Consider the following 17701-nt stretch of genomic DNA (forward strand, 5'->3'; position numbering starts at 1 on the left):
AAATTGAAACGTTTGATCAACTCCTTGGCAGTGTAAATTTTGTGTACAATTTTATAGGATACTTCTCTAAAGTTATTAATAAAAAAACTTATTTATTACTGACCATGCTTTTTTCCAGTTAACATTATCATATTTAGTAGACCAAAAAAATGTTGAATATGGCAAATAGTTTGTTTTTAAAATACTTCTAATATATTTGTTACAATATTAATATACCTAATAAATATTGTTTCACTACAAAAATTAGTTTGATAAAAAAAAAATGCTTACAGGACAGAATCCAGGATTTCGCAATAATGATAAAACTCTACCAGGGATTGCATCAAAGATAATACAGTATTCTGTTGGCCTCACAGGGATCATACATTTATTGAGAAATTCAGAATATGTTAAAAGCAGACTTCAAGGCCACCAAAGTCTATTATTATTTATAATATCTTTCCATAGAGTATTTTCTTACTTCAAGTAAAATCATAAAGTATCTTATGTAATTCCCAGACAATTTTTTTTTTTTTTTTTTGGAACATTTGCTGACATAAACAGACCTTGTAGGCCTCTCTGCTTTTGAGAGTAGAACACGTCCATATAGGGATAGATCTCTCATAAGCCACATATTGAAACTGTTTTTAGTTTTCAGAATCAGAATCAGAATCAGAAAGAGCTTTATTGCCAAGTATGCTTGCACATACAAGGAATTTGTTATAGTGACATAAGCTTCCAGTACACAGAGAAAAAAAAAAAAAAATTGGCAAATAAATAAGTGTATAAACAATTGTGCTATAAATGATAATGGCATAGGATTGAGTAAGATGCAGGGATGTACTAGGATGGAGGGGTAACAAATAAATATATGGATATTTCTCAATAATAGGGTCAAAATTTAACAGACTTCTTTGATTCAAATCTTTACACACCTTTATCCCAAGGTATGTGACCTTCTTTAATTGGTATCCCACAAATTTCTTTCAGGAAACAATCTTTAAGAGAGAATAAAGTCGACTTATTCTTATTCATCTTCAATCCCGAGATTCCGGAAAATTCTTCAATACATTTAATAATTTCTTCACTATTTTTGACAAAAAATTAAATTAAATTAATTAAAAGTTTTACCAAACACTGAAATTCCTTGAAATTTATAAACTTATATGTGTAACGGTTTGGTATGGAAGACAGGAGGCAAATGCAAGTTGAGAGAGTTTATTGTAATGAGATGAGATGTATGAAGGTTGGAGAGTGACGCAGGGACCTCGATGGCAGCACAGACTGGTGAGTAGGTGGGTTGAGTGCGCTGGTAGAGATGACGGTGGTGGGAGATCCGTGAGAGGTGAAGATAATCCGTGTGAGAGAGGAACAATCCAGAGACGACCGAACAAGAGACAAGCAAGAGCAGGAACATGAGAATCAGGACAGACATCTTACACGGAGGACCTCAAACAACGATCTGACAAACAAGAGACGAAAGACAGGGTGTTAAATAGGCAGTTGGAATGAGATGCATCTGCCACCTGAACACCCACATGAAACAATCAACATGACGTAACATGAATACACCTGGAGTAGAGTCTCGCGGGCTCTAGTCCAAGTGCAGTGACACCTCTGGACGAAGGAGTGAACAGAGGGGACCGCAACCTCGGATTCCATACTGGGAAAAATAGGTGGCTGGTAACCTACACTACACTAAAAAGGAGATAGGCCCGTAGCTGATACTGGTAAGGTATTGTGGGCGTACTCCACCATAGACAATTGTTGGCTCCAGGAGGAAGGATTCTTGGAGACCAAACATCACAACACCCTTTCCAAATCTTGGTTGGCTCTCTCGGTTTGACCATTGCTCTGGGGGTGAAACCCTGAGGACAGACTTACAGTCGCTCCCAGTAGTCTACAGAATTCTCGCCAAAATTTAGACACAAATTGGGGTCCCCTGTCAGAAACCACGTCTATCGGGAGGCCATGTAAACGAAAGACGTGGTCTACGACCGTCAACGCTGTCTCCTTGGCTGAGGGTAATTTGGGCAAGGGAATAAAGTGGGCTGCCTTCGAGAACCGGTCCACCACGGTTAAAACTACCGTGTTGCCCTGGGAGGGCGGGAGGGCGGTAATAAAATCTAGAGCGATGTGGGACCAGGGTCTCGAAGGAACCGGCAGCGGTTGGAGTAACCCATCAGGGGGCCGATTGGAAGTCTTACCAGTGGCACAAACCGAGCAAGCCAAAACAAAACTGTGAATGTCGCGAGCCATAAGTGGCCACCAGAATCGTTGTTTGACTAAAAATCTAGTACGGTTAACCCCTGGATGGCAAGCTACATTAGAGCAATGTCCCCACTGGATAACGTTGGACCTTAATCTCTCCGGCACAAATAAGCGGTTCAGTGGGCACCCGGGCGGAGGCGTTACCCCTTCTAAGGCCCTTCTGACCTTCGATTCGATCTCCCATGTGAGAGTGGAGACCACTAATGTCTCAGGAAAAATACGCTCGGGAGTGGACGGGCATTCGGAATGGTCAAAATTACGTGACAAAGAATCGGGTTTGATATTTTTGGAACCCGGGCGGTACGAGATAGTAAAGTCAAAACGTCCGAAAAAAAATGCCCATCGAGCCTGCCTGGAGTTCAACCTTTTGACGGTGCTAATGTACTCTAAATTCTTGTGGTCAGTCCGTACTATAAAAGGAACCCCAGATCCTTCTAACCAGTGTCGCCATTCCTCCAATGCCATCTTAACTGCCAACAATTCTCGGTTACCAATATCGTAATTTCATTCTGCAGGAGATAAACGATATGAAAAATACAAGCAAGGATGGACCTTGTCGTCTAAGGGAGAACGTTGCGATAACACCGCTCCTACCCCCACCTCTGACGCGTCGACCTCCACCACGAACTGACGTGTAGGGTCAGGGGTAATCAGAATGGGGGCTGAAATGAAACGACTCTTCAGTTTGGCAAACACAGCGTATTCCCTCAGTCGACACGATATACCCCAAAAATGGAATCGACTGTGCATGAAACTCGCATTTCTCCGCCTTGACAAAAAGCCCATTCTCTAGCAACCTCTGAAGCACTCGTCGGACGACGTCGGACGTCGTTGACGAGTGCCTGGAAGACCGCTGGGGAGTTGGAAAGCCCGAAGGGCATAACCAAATATTCAAAGTGCCCTCTGGGGGTGTTAAAAGCGGTCTTCCATTCATCCCCCTCCCTGATCCGAACCAAATGATACGCATTGCGTAAGTCCAGTTTTGTGAAAATTGACGCTCCCTGCAACCTCTCGAAGGCCGAAGACATCAACGGCAAAGGATAAGTATTCTTTACCGTGATGTTGTTCAGTCCCCGGTAATCAATACAAGGTCGCAGTGATCCGTCCTTCTTTCCCACAAAAAAGAACCCCGCCCCCGCAGGAGAAGAGGAAGGGCGGATGAACTTCGAAGCTAGAGAATCAGAAATATATTTCTCCATAGCCTCCCTTTCCGGAACCGAAAGTGAATATAATTTGCCTTTAGGCGGAGACTTACCTGACAATAATTCTATGGCACAGTCGTAGGGACGATGCGGAGGAAGAGAAGCAGCACGAGACTTACTGAACACCTCCTTCAGATGGAGGTACTCCGCGGGCACGTTAGATAAATCCACCGCCTCCTCCTGTAACACAGACATAGACACAGACGGACAGGCAGACACTAAACAAGACTCATGACACTTTTTACACCAGGACAGAATGGAATTAGAGGACCAGTCTATTTTGGGGTTATGGAGGAGGAGCCAAGGGTGCCCAAGGACAATGGGTGCCAGGGGAGAGTCAAGGATGTGAAAGGAAATAGTCTCGGAGTGATTGCCAGATGTGATGAGTGTGATGTCTTCAGTGATGTGTGAGATGGTAGGGAGTTGCTGTCCATTGAGGGCGTGAACAGTGATGTGGTGCGGGAGGGGTCTGAGGGGAATTTGGAGCTGGTGTGCCAATGTGCTGTCCATGAAATTACCCTCTGCCCCTGAGTCCAGTAGTGCTTGAGAGTGGTGGGTCTGTGCTGACCACCTCAGTCTTACCGGGAGGAGCGTATAGGATGATGATGATGATGAGGTCTTCTCAACGGAGATCCCACCCGATAGTAGCCCCATACGTACTACCGGGCCTGGCCCTTTTACCGGACAGGTGTGGGCTTGATGTCCGGCTCCCCCGCAGTAGAGGCACAGGCCAAGGGACCTCCGCCTCTCCTTCTCCTCCCAGGAAAGCCGAGCTCGCCCTACCTGCATGGGCTCGTGGTCGTAGGAAGGGCTGGCCGCGTCCCCGCCGCTGAATCGCACGTCTGCCAGTCCCCTGGATGGGGTGCTGAGTAGACCCCTCCTCTCCATCCGTGTCAGACGTGCATCGACCCGTAGCGCCAGCTCAATAAGCCCATTGAGGGACGGGGGAAGATCCAGGGCGTAGATCTCCCTCTGGACGCGGTCAGCCAGCCCATGCAGGAACATGTCCCACTGCGCCTCCTCGTTCCAATGGCACTCTACCGCCAGGGTCCGGAACTCCATCGAATAGTCCGAGATGGATCTCTCGTGCTGGCGTAACTCCGCCAGCCTCCTGGCCGCCTCCCGTCCTGCGGCGGCCCGATCAAAGACCCGCCTCATCTCGGCGTAGAGCGCCTGAAACGAGGCGCAGCATGGGTCCTGGTTCTCCCACACCGCTGTTCCCCATAATGCCGCCCTCCCAGAAAGCAGGGTTAACACAAAGGCCACCTTGGCCCTCTCATTGGCGAAGGTTCTGGGCTGGGCGAAGTGCATATCACAGCGGTTTAGAAAGGCTCTGCAAAAGTTGGGCTCACCCGAGTACGTCTCCGAAATCGGGAGGCGTGGTTCCGGCTGGGAGGGGGTCTCAGATGGTTCTGGTGGAACAGGCGGTGTGAGTGGCGCAGTGGGAGCTCGTAGTAGCTGGAACTGTTGGGTGAGCTCGGACACCTGCGTCACCAAGGTTTGAACCGCGCGACCAGTGTCGTCAAGACTCCTCTCCTGGGAGTCCATCCTCTGAACACTGGTGCTGAGAAACTCCTCGAGGGTGGAATGGTGACTACTCGCTGCCTCCATAATGGTCAGATCATTCTGTAACGGTTTGGTATGGAAGACAGTAGGCAAATGCAAGTTGACAGAGTTTATTGTAATGAGATGAGATGGATGAAGGTTGGAGAGTGACGCAGGGACCTCGATGGCAGCACAGACTGGTGAGTAGGTGGGTTGAGTGCGCTGGTAGAGATGACGGTGGTGGGAGATCCGTGAGAGGTGAAGATAATCCGTGTGAGAGAGGAACAATCCAGAGATGACCGAACAAGAGACAAGCAAGAGCAGGAACATGAGAATCAGGACAGACATCTAACACGGAGGACCTCAAACAACGATCTGACAAACAAGAGACGAAAGACAGGGTGTTAAATAGGCAGTTGGAATGAGATGCTCATGAAACAATCAACATGACGTAACATGAATACAGCTGGAGACGGTGCATTCATGAACCGTGACAATATGAGCAGCCATGAATTGAGTAACCAATATGAAGAGAAAGGGTGATATAGGACATCCTTGTCTTATCCCACTGCCCATATCAAATCTCTGACAGGTACCTTGAGACAACTGGACTGAACTATTAGAACCATTATAAAGTGTACAAATTGCCTTTTGAAAAAAATGGCCAAAACCAAAGAAGTCAATAACTTTGAACATCAATGAATGTTCAATAGTGTCAAATGCTTTATAAAAATCAGTAAATAATCTAAAACAATCATCTGAGATAAGGTGTCTATAATCAATTAAATCCAAAATTAATCTGATATTATTTCCAATATAACGGCCTTTCAGAAAACTTGACTACTCTTCATCAATTATTATATTAACATTTTTCTTAAGTTGTTTTGCAAAAATCAATGAAAAGATTTTAGTATCATTATTTAATAAATTAATTGGTCTCCAATTTTCTAAGTACAATTTAGGCTTGGGTATAAGTGTTATTACCCCTTGTTTTAGGGATGCGGGCATTTCTCCCAAATCAATTGCTTCTTCAAAGACTGCCAATAAAAAGGGTGCACGTTCATTACAAATAGTTTTATAAAACTCCCCTGTCCATCTATCATTTCCAGGAGACTTATTTTATTTAAGACTATTTATACAATTTGTGATTTCCTTAATTTTTAATTCTTTATACACACATTATTGTAATCTGAAGTAATCCTATTAATATTGGTGGATAAATTATTAAAAAGAAAATCTGCATCATTTAGTTGATTATTTGGACTATACAATTTACTATAAAATTGATTAACAAAACAAGATATATCCTTGGGATTATCATTAGTAAACCCATTTATTAAGTTATTTCCCTATTTCTTTTTTCTAAATCAAAGAAATATTTAGTATTTTTATTTCTCCTGCTTCCATCCATTTTTGTCTTGACCTAACGAAAGCACACCTAGCTTTCTCTTATATTATCCATTCTGCAATGTATGGATAATTCTATTAGTATGGTTATTTCTATAAGTGATGGATATAATTTCATTAATTATATTGTTTTCATTTTTTTTCTTAATAGATTTTCCATATGATATTGCGAATTTCCTTATTTCAAATTTTGTTAGTTTCCATAACTTCCCATAAATTTTAATCAAAGAAGCCTGTTGCCAATATTTAACAATTAAATTCATAATTTGTTCACAAAAATCATTATGTTTCAATAGACTATTATTTAACTTCCAATATCCACTCTTAACTCTACTTGACTGAGCAGTTAACACATTAATTTGAATAGATATGCCTTTGTGATCTGTTAAAACTGATGGTTCAATAGTAACAAATTCAACTCTCTCTTTTATATGTTCTGAAATTAGCCAAAAATCAATATGTGATTGTTGAGATCTGTCCCTATAACTCCAAGTATTTATAAGTGACTGTGGATTGTTATATCTCCATATGTCAATCATGTTCAGTCTTAAACAAACATTGCTTAATTCACTTGCAATATTGTTAATTCTAGGTGGCCATTGATCTTGTTTTCCATCAAACATCGTATTAAAGTTACCACCCCAAATTACTTCAGCAGTGGGGAATTTTGAATGTAAATGATTAATAACAACTTCAATATCTTGAAATATTAACTATTTATTATTATTATTATTTTTTTTTTACTATTATTATTATTAGTGGCATATATATTTATAATAATAAATTCTAACTTGGTTTATATCAACAAGTAGAGCAATCCAATGATCTTGAAAATCTGTTTTGGGACTTAGAACTTTCCCTGAAAACCTATGCTTTAAAATGGCAACACCTGCTGTTCTATTTGAGGCACCAAAAGAGTCACAACCCCACTGATTCTTCCAAAAAAGTGCATCATCTCTGCAGGCATGAGTTTCTTATTTTCATTTACAAATCAAAAAAAGAGCTTTTCTTTTTAGCATGTTTCTTAAACCCCTGGCATTACCTGAAAAAAAAAAAAAATCTTGTGACATGAAAAAAAGCATCCTTGATGGAACAATTAAATGAACAATGAGTAAATTGGAATGTAGGTGTTGAGAGAGTATAAGTGTACTCTTACTTCCAATTTTTCATAGGACAGTCACAATTCAGATTAAATTTTTGGGATCCTGTTTGCTTAAATTTAATGGAAAATAAATTAAAGTTATGTCTTTATATAGTCCCAGTATCACAAAATAAAAATCAAGTGATATATTTATGTAGGCCTGATGTCACAGAAAAATAAAACATTAACATATATATATATATACACAGTATATATGTATTAGTGGTGGGCCGTTATCTGCGTTAACGTGCTGCGTTAATGTGAGACTCTTATCGGGCGATAAAAAAAATATCGCCGTTAATCTATTCTCAAAGTTGGGTTGAGAGCTGGGTCTATACTACGCGAGCTATGATGACTTTCACCTTGATATTTTAGCACAGATGTATACCTAGCCAAATCTGTAGGGGGCGAGAACGAGTCTTCGAACCTGTGTGTATGCGTACTGTGAAATTGCCACATCAAACGTGACGTGCTAACATGGATGCAGCTAAGATGCCACCGAGTTTGCTTCAGGGAAAGAAGCTTCCCAATGGAAACCTCGACAAGACACACGCCTGTTTCACACATAATCCGTCTACAGTGCGTATGCAGTCCGTGTGTGTTTCATATGTGGTGCAGAAGCAACACGGACTCATACTCATTGTACTTTCACACAGGACGTGTTTGCAGTCCGCTACTCAGTACGTAAACGATCGCTGCACTGCTGCAGTTGCAACGCTCCTGGAACGCACTGACGGACCACAACCGCGTGAACGCTGGAATCCGTTAACATGGGTCATTACTGCAAAAAAATAAAAAACGCATACACACTGCAGACGGATTATGTGTGAAACAGGGGTAAGGTTGTAATGTGGAATTAGTTTACAGCTTTCTCAAGCAGTTAATGATGCATTTTGGAAACAGGAGATGAGCCCCTGGTCTAATGCATCACCTGTCTTGAGAAACCCATTCTCAAAGACTTAACGTTACTTTTAGTCATTATTTTATTTGGGTAGCACACATATTCTGAATGCCTTCGTCAGAATTCAAATGAGCCATTTTAATCTAGATTAATCTAGATTAATTCCAAGATCACAGTGAGATTAATCTAGATAAAAATTATCTATGCCCACCACTAATATATATATAAGGTAGGGTCACAAAGTAATATAAAAATAAAAGTACAAACCCAGTACAACTATACAACTATACTACCATCTAATTCCATAAAACTTCAATAACAATGAAATCATATTGTTGGTTAAAAGCTTGTCCAAAAAGATAAGTCTTTAAGTGTTTTTTAAAAGATTCCACAGAACTCATAGTTCTCAGAGCTAAAGGGAGCAAATTCCAGAGACTTGGAGTCACAACACAGAAAGCACGTTCACCTCTTGTCTTAAGGCGTGTTCTGGGAACACTTAAAAGATCTTGGCCTGAAGACCTCAGAGATCGACATGGAGTATGCATATGTCAGAGGCCAAGTTTACAGTTACATTAGATTTTAACATTAACAATAGTAAAATGTATAAAAATACCTTTGTAACCGACTACTCCACCTAGAGTTTAACTAAACAAAACCCAGGAAAAATATTGCCTTACGTTCACACAGGTGCCTTTCTTTACAGGGGTGGAACAGTGGAAACATTACCCAACAAAATATCAAAAGAAGACTATTTATTACAATCATTTAAAAATCACAAGTCAAGGAAAAATACACTAAAAGTCCAAGTCCAAACATGATAGACAGTCTGAGTTCAGTTCAGTCCCTGTTGGGCAACTGCGTTACCGCTGATGACCATTAAACTTGGTTCCCGAAAGAATTGCGATGCTGGACAACAGAGAATATACCGCCAGCATACAGTTTAAACACAATCAAAGTCTTCACTTAGAGGACTAATGTATTAAATAAAAACTACAGCTTTAAAAGAAATCGGCCGATTCAAGAGTTCACAAATTTAAATAAACATCATCCCATGCAAATTCACTTCTTTAAAGGTCCTGTTCTTTGTGATCCCATGTTTTAAACTTTAGTTAGTGTGTAATGTTGTTGTTAGAGTATAAATAATATCTGTAAAATTCTAAAGCTCAAAGTTCAATGCCAAGCGAGATATTTTATTTAACAGAATTTGCCTACAAAAAACGACCCGTTTGGACTACATCCCTCTAGTTCCTGCAGTAATGACGTCACTAAAACAGTTTTTTTAACTAACCTCTGCCCACATGAATACACAAACAGGGGGCGTGGTCTTGTTGCGCTCCGACGGAGAAGAGGAAGAGCTGCGTTTGTGTTTGTCGCCATGTCGTCGAAACGCTGTTATTTTCATCTCTGAGTCCAATCACCTTTGTTTGGCCTTCCCAGGGACGCTGTACTTGGAGATTAATGGTTACAATTTATGTTTAACTCGGTTCCCGAAAATTATAATCCACATGTAAAACTATGTGCAGCACATTTTGCTGAGGACAGCTTTCTCAATCTGAAGATTATTCCTGAAAGATGGAGTAGTTCCCTCTTTGTCTGGAGAAGGGCGATGTTTATGGACCACAACCGGTAAGTGTATTTTATTATTTAAGTTGGTGCGTTTAACAGTTTCTGTAACTTATTACACAAGGGCAACGCTGTTTAGCTTTGTTAACTAGATGTTAGGGCTGAGCAAAAAAATTGCATGCGATTTTCATGCGCATCTCGTCAGTAAAAACGCTCCTGTGATTATAAGTACATCTCCAGCACATGCTCCTGCCCACTTGCTTCTCAAAACTACCCCAATCGCATTTTGCACTAAGCTGCTGTCGAATCACAATACAGGAACCGCTGGCCCAATCAGAACTCGTTACGTATTTCTGAAGGAGGAACTTTATAGAACAAGGAAGTCATCAGCCCGTTTTTATGACAGTGAAAACTGCGGTATACAGATAGGTGAATTGTGTGAAAAATACTGTTTTTTTACACGCGAAACATGAACACATATTATATTGCACACTGTAAACACAATCAAAGCTTCAAAAAAGCACGAAAAACGGGACCTTTAAGACAATTGGTTAGATTTCAATAGGCACACCATTAGGTCAAGTTTATGTACTCACAACACTCTGCTATCCAGTCTCATGTGGTTACTGACCAGAATACCACCTGTGGACATTCGTTCTCGATTCCTTGTGTCAAGCCACTCTTGAACAACAGACAGCGTCCGAAGCGTCTCACTTCAAAAAGGACTGGAATGTTGTTGAGTGGTCCAAAGTTTGTTCTCTGATGAAAGTAAATTTTGCATTTCCTTTAGAAATCAAGGTCCCAGAGTCTGGAGGAAGAGAGGAGGGGCACACAATCCACATTGCTTGAGGTCCAGTGTAAAGTTTCCATAGTTAGTGATGATTTGGGGTGCCATGTCATCTGCTGGTGTTGGTTCACTGTGTTTTCTGAGGTCCAAGGTCAACGCAGCCATATACCAGGAATTTTTAGAGCACTTCATGCTTCCTGCTGCTGACCAACTTTATGGAGATGCAGATTTCATTTTCCAACAGGACTTGGCACCTGCACACAGTGCCAAAGCTACCAGTACCTGGTTTAAGGACCATGGTATCCCTTTTCTTAATTGGCCAATAAACTCGTCTGACCTTAATTATTGTGAAGAGGAAGATGCGATATGCCAGACCTAAGAATGCAGAAGAGCTGAAGGCCACTATCAGAGAAACCTGGGCTCTCATAACAACTGAGCAGTGCCACAGACTGTTCGACACCATGCAACGCCACATTGCTGCAGTAATTCAGGCAAAAGGAGCCCCAACTAAGTATTGAGTGCTGTACATGCTCATACTTTTCATGTTCATACTTTTCAGTTGGCCAAGATTTCTAAAAATCCTTTCTTTGTATTGGTCTTAAGTAATAATCTAATGTTCTGAGATACTGAATTTGGTATTTTCCTTAGTTCCTTAGTAATCATCAAAATTAAAAGAAAAAAAAAATTGTTATATAACATTTGTATATAAGTTAATTGCCTCTGTCTAATGACCAAGACTGACAATATTGTGTTTAAGAGATCGTATTCCCGATTTGTGTGAGACTCAAATGTATCTTCAGAGATCAGGCTAACACTTGGTATTAGTTCAAGTGTACTTAGATCAGATACAGAATTATCTTTATTGCCAAGTATTTTTACACATACAAGGAATTTGTTTTGTGACAGAAGCTCCGCAGTGCAACAGAACAGCAACAGAACAAAAAACACATAATAAAAGAATAGAAAATACAAATAAGTAGATAAGGAATGACAATATACAAATTGACAATTGTATGTGCAGGTATATTACAATACAATAAGCAGTTATGTATGTACAGGTATATTATGTGCAAAAATTTAAGTGTACACTAAGTATGTGTGTTAGATAAATAAATATTAGATTGTAAGGCTCATAGAGAATTTCTGTTTAGGTCAACTGGATGTTGTTCGACCAACCTAAATAGGGTGAGCCTAACCTCTGTTTATTGTCATATTACTCTAGCTAAGTGTACATGGGAAACCATGGCATGACCATACCAAAACTACTATCAGGGAAGGTAATGTTGGTCGACTTATACCTATAGTAGTGGTCGTGACCTCTGACTAGAAATAATGTTGCTTTATTCAAGTGTGTACAAATCTATGGGGGCTAATTAACCTGTTAGCCAGCACCCCCCATTATGGGACTCACAGCTGAAAGTGCTCTACCTAACTTATAATTGTAACAGTTTCCTACTTCAGTGTGTTACAAACATAATTTTAGTGTCTTTAGAAAGAAGACCCTTTGGGCTTTACTTTTTTATCAACCAGATTTGATTATGCTCAAAAATATTAAAAGTTATAGACACTGAAGTGCCTTGAATTTTTTTTTTTCCACACTAAATATTTTTTTAAATATAAAAATACATGATATGAGTCCTGGAGCAATCTAGAAAAGTAATGGGTTGAAAGCCACATGTCTCATGAGTTTCTAATTCAAATCTGAATAAGATATCATGAAAAATTAGACTCCTGCTAATATTTTTATGAGACTATGTCTACACCCCCACCCCCCCCCAAATATAAAAAAATATATTTCCCAATAGTATTGAAGGCTTCTAAAACTATTTAGTCAGTAAACATACCACTGCATAGTTTTTTTTTTTTCAATTATAAAACACTAGACAGAAACTTAGACATCAATTAAGTGATTTATTTGAGCACTAGAAAAATACAATAAGAATCATTTGAGTAAGAAAAATAAGAATAATAAGAAAAATTTTGTTTGCCAATTACAGAAAATCCTGAGATTGCTGCAGCATTTACAATGAATTACGATGCAAAAAAGTGCTGATGTGCTGATGGCCACTTATACAGATGGTAATAACACAAATGTGCCATAAAGTAAATAATCTACTCTCTCTGTTCATATAGACGCGTTCACTTTGATAGCCGTGATCATGCAGTAATAGCAAGCTGATTTGGGCTGATTTGCACTCAAACAGATGGTAATCATGCAGATACATTCACATTCAACATAAAAAACACTCTCACATATATAAAAACTGTTGAGGAATAAAACAAACAAAGAAAAAGGCGATCGTTAGAGCCGTCAGGAGAAAGCACCAAATTTCAAATATACTATCTTTCGCCTAACTTTCATTCATTCTTTTTTCCGGTGGATCGTCTCATTCTGTTTGTGACACTGTACGCTGCAAAACCATGACGTTTTTTTACTACCAAGACGCAGTTTCTGACCGTGAGTTATTCCATAAGGACGCAAACAGTTCTGTCGCTGAAGAACTGAAACGTTAACAAAGGAATTATGATCCATATTACAACATTATTGCTTTGTTGGACTAAATGTGCTTCATGAGATGTTGTTCAGTGGACCCTTACCTTTCTAACTAAACAGGGATTTACAGCTGTGGATGTGTTTATGACTCGTTATTGCGACAGATCTGGTATGTACTGCGTTTCTAATGTTCATGTTTTTATGTGTACTGCTTACACAAATGGAGCAAATACAGTCTTTATGAGCTTTCCATTGAAAAACAGCGATCTGTCGTCGATGCTTGAGGCTTAGATCTTTATAATGATAAATAGTTTGTCAAGATTAAATTTGTCCCATTACATTTAATCTATTCATAAACACTGACACGTGCAAGTTGAGGGGCGTTCAGGACGCGGGCGTCGGGGTGCAGGGTAAGAGATTAAAGGTACTATTAGAATGAGCAAGCATAGGAGCTGCCTTCTAAAGTATTAGCCAATTACCTCTGTCTAATAACCAAGACTGACGAGAATGTGATTGTAAGATATGCTAAGGCCAACGCAATATCTTTGAGCGACATGAGAACCCGAATGTACAAATGTATTGACTAAGTCCTAAACGAAGTCTAGTACTTGTTCCTAATAATACGGATTAAGTTTAGACGTGTGCCCTTGTGACCTCACATAATACAAATGGAGAGTTCAGTAATGTTACAAAAAAATTCCTCTTCTCCTGGTTCCATGTTTGACGCTCCTGTAAAAGCATCGTCAGCAGGGTTCAGGGATGTGGAAACATTTCTCCACTGCTCAATTTCCGAGTTGTCCCTGATGGTGGTTACCCTGTTTGTTAAAAAGGTTTGAAATCTTCTGTCTTCATTCTTTATTTACTTAAGAACTGATGTGCTATCAGTCCAAAAGCAAGTCTTCTTTAGTGGAAACTGGAGCTCCGATTGAAGCATCTTGTCCAGTCGTACTGCAACAACGGCAGCGGTGAGCTCTGAACGGGGAATGGTGACAGTCTTTAGGGGGGCCACTCGGGCTTTGCCAAATAAGAAAGTAACATGAACCCTCTCAACCATGTTCTGCAACCTCAGTTAAGTAGCCGTACCATAGCCGTTCTCGCTCGCATCGGCGAAGTGATGCGATTGGGCACTGATAGTCCTCCCAAATCCGGCAGGCTTCACACATCTGTGGACTTTGAAATATGCCACCTTTTCAAGATCTATGAGCCATTTGTTCCACTTCTGCTGAAAAGCTGGAGGTATTGGATTATCCCAATCACACTTCGTCCTGCATAACCCCTGCAACAACAGCTTGGCAGGGAGTACCACAGGTGCGAGGAACCCCAATGGATCGTAGACAGATATGATGATGGATAGCATGCCTCGTTTGGTTGCCGGCTTCTCCTTGACTTTCAGCTTGAATTTGAAAAGTATCTGTCTCGATACACCACTGCAAACCCAAAGCTCTGTCCAACGGCAGCTTATCCCTGTCCAGATCAAGCTCATACAGGTCTTGGACTTGAGATCCTCTGGGAGGCTTTGCAGTACTTTTCGACTATTACTAATCCATTGAGTGAGGGTAAACCCTCCTCTGCCGCAAATGGTTATAAGGTTTTTAACCATGGTGACTGCATCTTCTTCAGAGGGTAGACTCTTCAGTAAGTCATCCATATAGAAATTTCGGTTGACCGTTTCAATCACTTCTGTTGGAAAGTTGGCCTGATTGTCTACAGCAGTGTTTCTAAGATCAAGGCAGGCAACACTGGGTGATGAAACAGCTCCAAATAAATGGACAGTCATGCGATACTCTACAAGACCTTGCCCAGGTTACCTTGAGGCCACCATAACGGGACGTAGGGTCCTTCACCTTCACAACTGTTAATCACCTTCCAAGGCTTCATCAACTTGGAGGCGTTTGTACCAATTAACAGGTCAACGTCAGCATTTATATGGGGAATTTTTACATCCTCTAAATAAGGCCATTTTCTCAGCTCCCTTTCACTGATTATGTTGGCTGTTGAGACAGGCATCTCTTTCTGGGTACACACTTTGAGAGGTAGATAGAAGCACTCACCAAAAAAATCCAGAAATTTCCAAACCATCAACAATGGAGCTTTCTACTGCGTTATTATGGCCCAAGGTGCGAATATGAATCTTGCATTTGCGTCCTTCCATGTTCAACTTGTCAATGAGCTTCCTGGTGCAGAAAGTTCCTGTATTCCCTGGGTCCAAAAAAGCATATGTTTCAATAACCTTGTTTCCCTTTAAGCACTTTACCTTAACGGGCAAAATTGGAAGAATTCCATTGCAGTGGCCAGCCCCTGTGAGACAACAAGCAGAGGATGCTGTATAGCTGTCAGAAGTATTTGACTGCTCAGTAACTTTCTGCTCACCATCTTTCTGAACCTTTTGATTAACCCTTTCCTTCTCTCCTACGTGCAAATCACTGGGGTGCGTTCGGTTGCACTTGTTGCAAATGATGCACCTGTCGCAATTCTTACTCAAGTGTCCTGTGCACAAACAACTAAAACACAAACCTTTTTCCTTTAGATAGTCCAGTTTCTCCCTGTTTGTCTTTCTTCCCAGTTTAAAACATTGTTCCAAAACATGATTACCAGCAGCACAATACAGACAGGAAATAGAATCAGTCTTGGTAAAGGATGTCAGTTTGTTCTGAGCCTTTTCCTTCTTGTTACTATCTGGTTTGCTGTATCCATCCTCAATGACCACCTGTGTTGCAAAGCTGTTTCTTCCCAGCTGAGGTTTCACCTGTGACTTACTTACTTTTATAGCTCCTTTGATAACAGGTGAAGTGTCCTGTATGTCACCAAAGACTGGATCTGAAGTGATTCTGACCTGGCACTCAATGTACCCCACAATGTCTGAAAATCGTGCTCTTCGACCAGTTTTCTCCAGTATCTCACCTGCCTTTGCTCTCCACTTGTCTCTGAGTTTATACGGAAGCTTCTGACTCAGAATCTTTATGTTTGCTGGCATGTTAAGTTCCTCCAAGTACTGAAGATCATCCATAGCGTTGGAACACTCAAGTAGGAAAAGTCCATAAGCTTTGAGCGCTTTGGGGTCCTCAGCTTTGATACTTGGCCATCCTGTGACCTTCTCCGTGTAGGCCTCTGTTATCTTAAACTCATTTCCAAAGTGCTCCTTGAGCAATTTTTTAGCAACAGCAAATCCTTTATCTGCAGTCATATGAAGGCAGCTGCGCACAATATCTCTTGGCTGTCCCCTAGTAAATTGCTCAAGATAGTACAAACAGTCTCCTTTACAGCTGGTGTTTGCTTCCACGCAATGTTCAAATGCCTTTATAAATATGTTGAACCTTAGAGGATCTCCATCATAAATTGGAATTTCTCGGGTCGGCAGCAAATGTAACGTTTGCATTTTAACAAGGAGAGCTGTTATGTCATTCTGTTGTTGCAGCAAATTGTAGAGACCTGCTGTCTGATGTTGGCTTTGGCAAGATAGTTGGCGTGGCTTATGGTGAAGCATTGCTTTGTAGAGGTAGAGATACATGTCGCTGTTTGAAATGCTGTCTTGAGGTTGAATCTGATCATCCTCTTCCTCATTCTTTCCACCAGCAGCACTTCTTCCATTGCTGGTATCAACCTCATTTCCATTTACAGCATTGACATCAACAGTTTGAATTTCAATTTGACCTGGCAAATCATCATGATCATCATCCACTTTAGTAACTGAACAAGCTTTAGTGTCATACAACCATTGTTTTGTACCCACAAAAAAGTCATTAAAATTCAACATTTTAGCTTGGTACCATATTTCATGTTTGTTTGCTTCATCAGTAGGCAATAAACCCAATAAAGATGTATGCACATGCTTTATCTCGTCACACAACTTATTGAACGAGTTAAATTCATTTTCAACCTCACTTACATGCTCTTTATCATCCATCAATTTAGCAATAGATGTTTTTTGCTTTTGACAGTTTACTAAATTTAGACTTTCTTTCCTTTTCTAAAGCGCTTATTTTTTCCAACAAAGCTTTGGGTGTTAATTTAACCACATGTTTTTCAGTTACATATTTTACCCCTACATCCACACAAAATTCAGTCTCAAGTCCAAGTTGGCTTTTTTCCTTTTCGGCCATAATGACCATGCAAAGTTGGCTTATTATTCAATAAGGCCGCAAATAGTTTTGTGTTGCGCAACAACTCGTCTAGATGCGCGTATTCCGGTGACCCTTTAGCTCACTCCGGTACAGCTCCTTTCAGCAATCGGCAACTCCAAACATTTGCCCACCTCACATCCGTGGTTTCCAAACGAACACGTTAAATCCACAACATAACAGGTCCTCACAGTTTTCGACCTACTTGTATTGACTAAGTCCTAAACGAAGTCTAGTACTGGTTGCTAATAAAACGGATTAAGTTTAGACGTGTGCTCTTGCGACCTCACATA

Source organism: Carassius carassius, chromosome 35 (genome assembly GCF_963082965.1).
Source record: "Carassius carassius chromosome 35, fCarCar2.1, whole genome shotgun sequence".
NCBI classification, from domain to species: domain Eukaryota; kingdom Metazoa; phylum Chordata; class Actinopteri; order Cypriniformes; family Cyprinidae; genus Carassius; species Carassius carassius.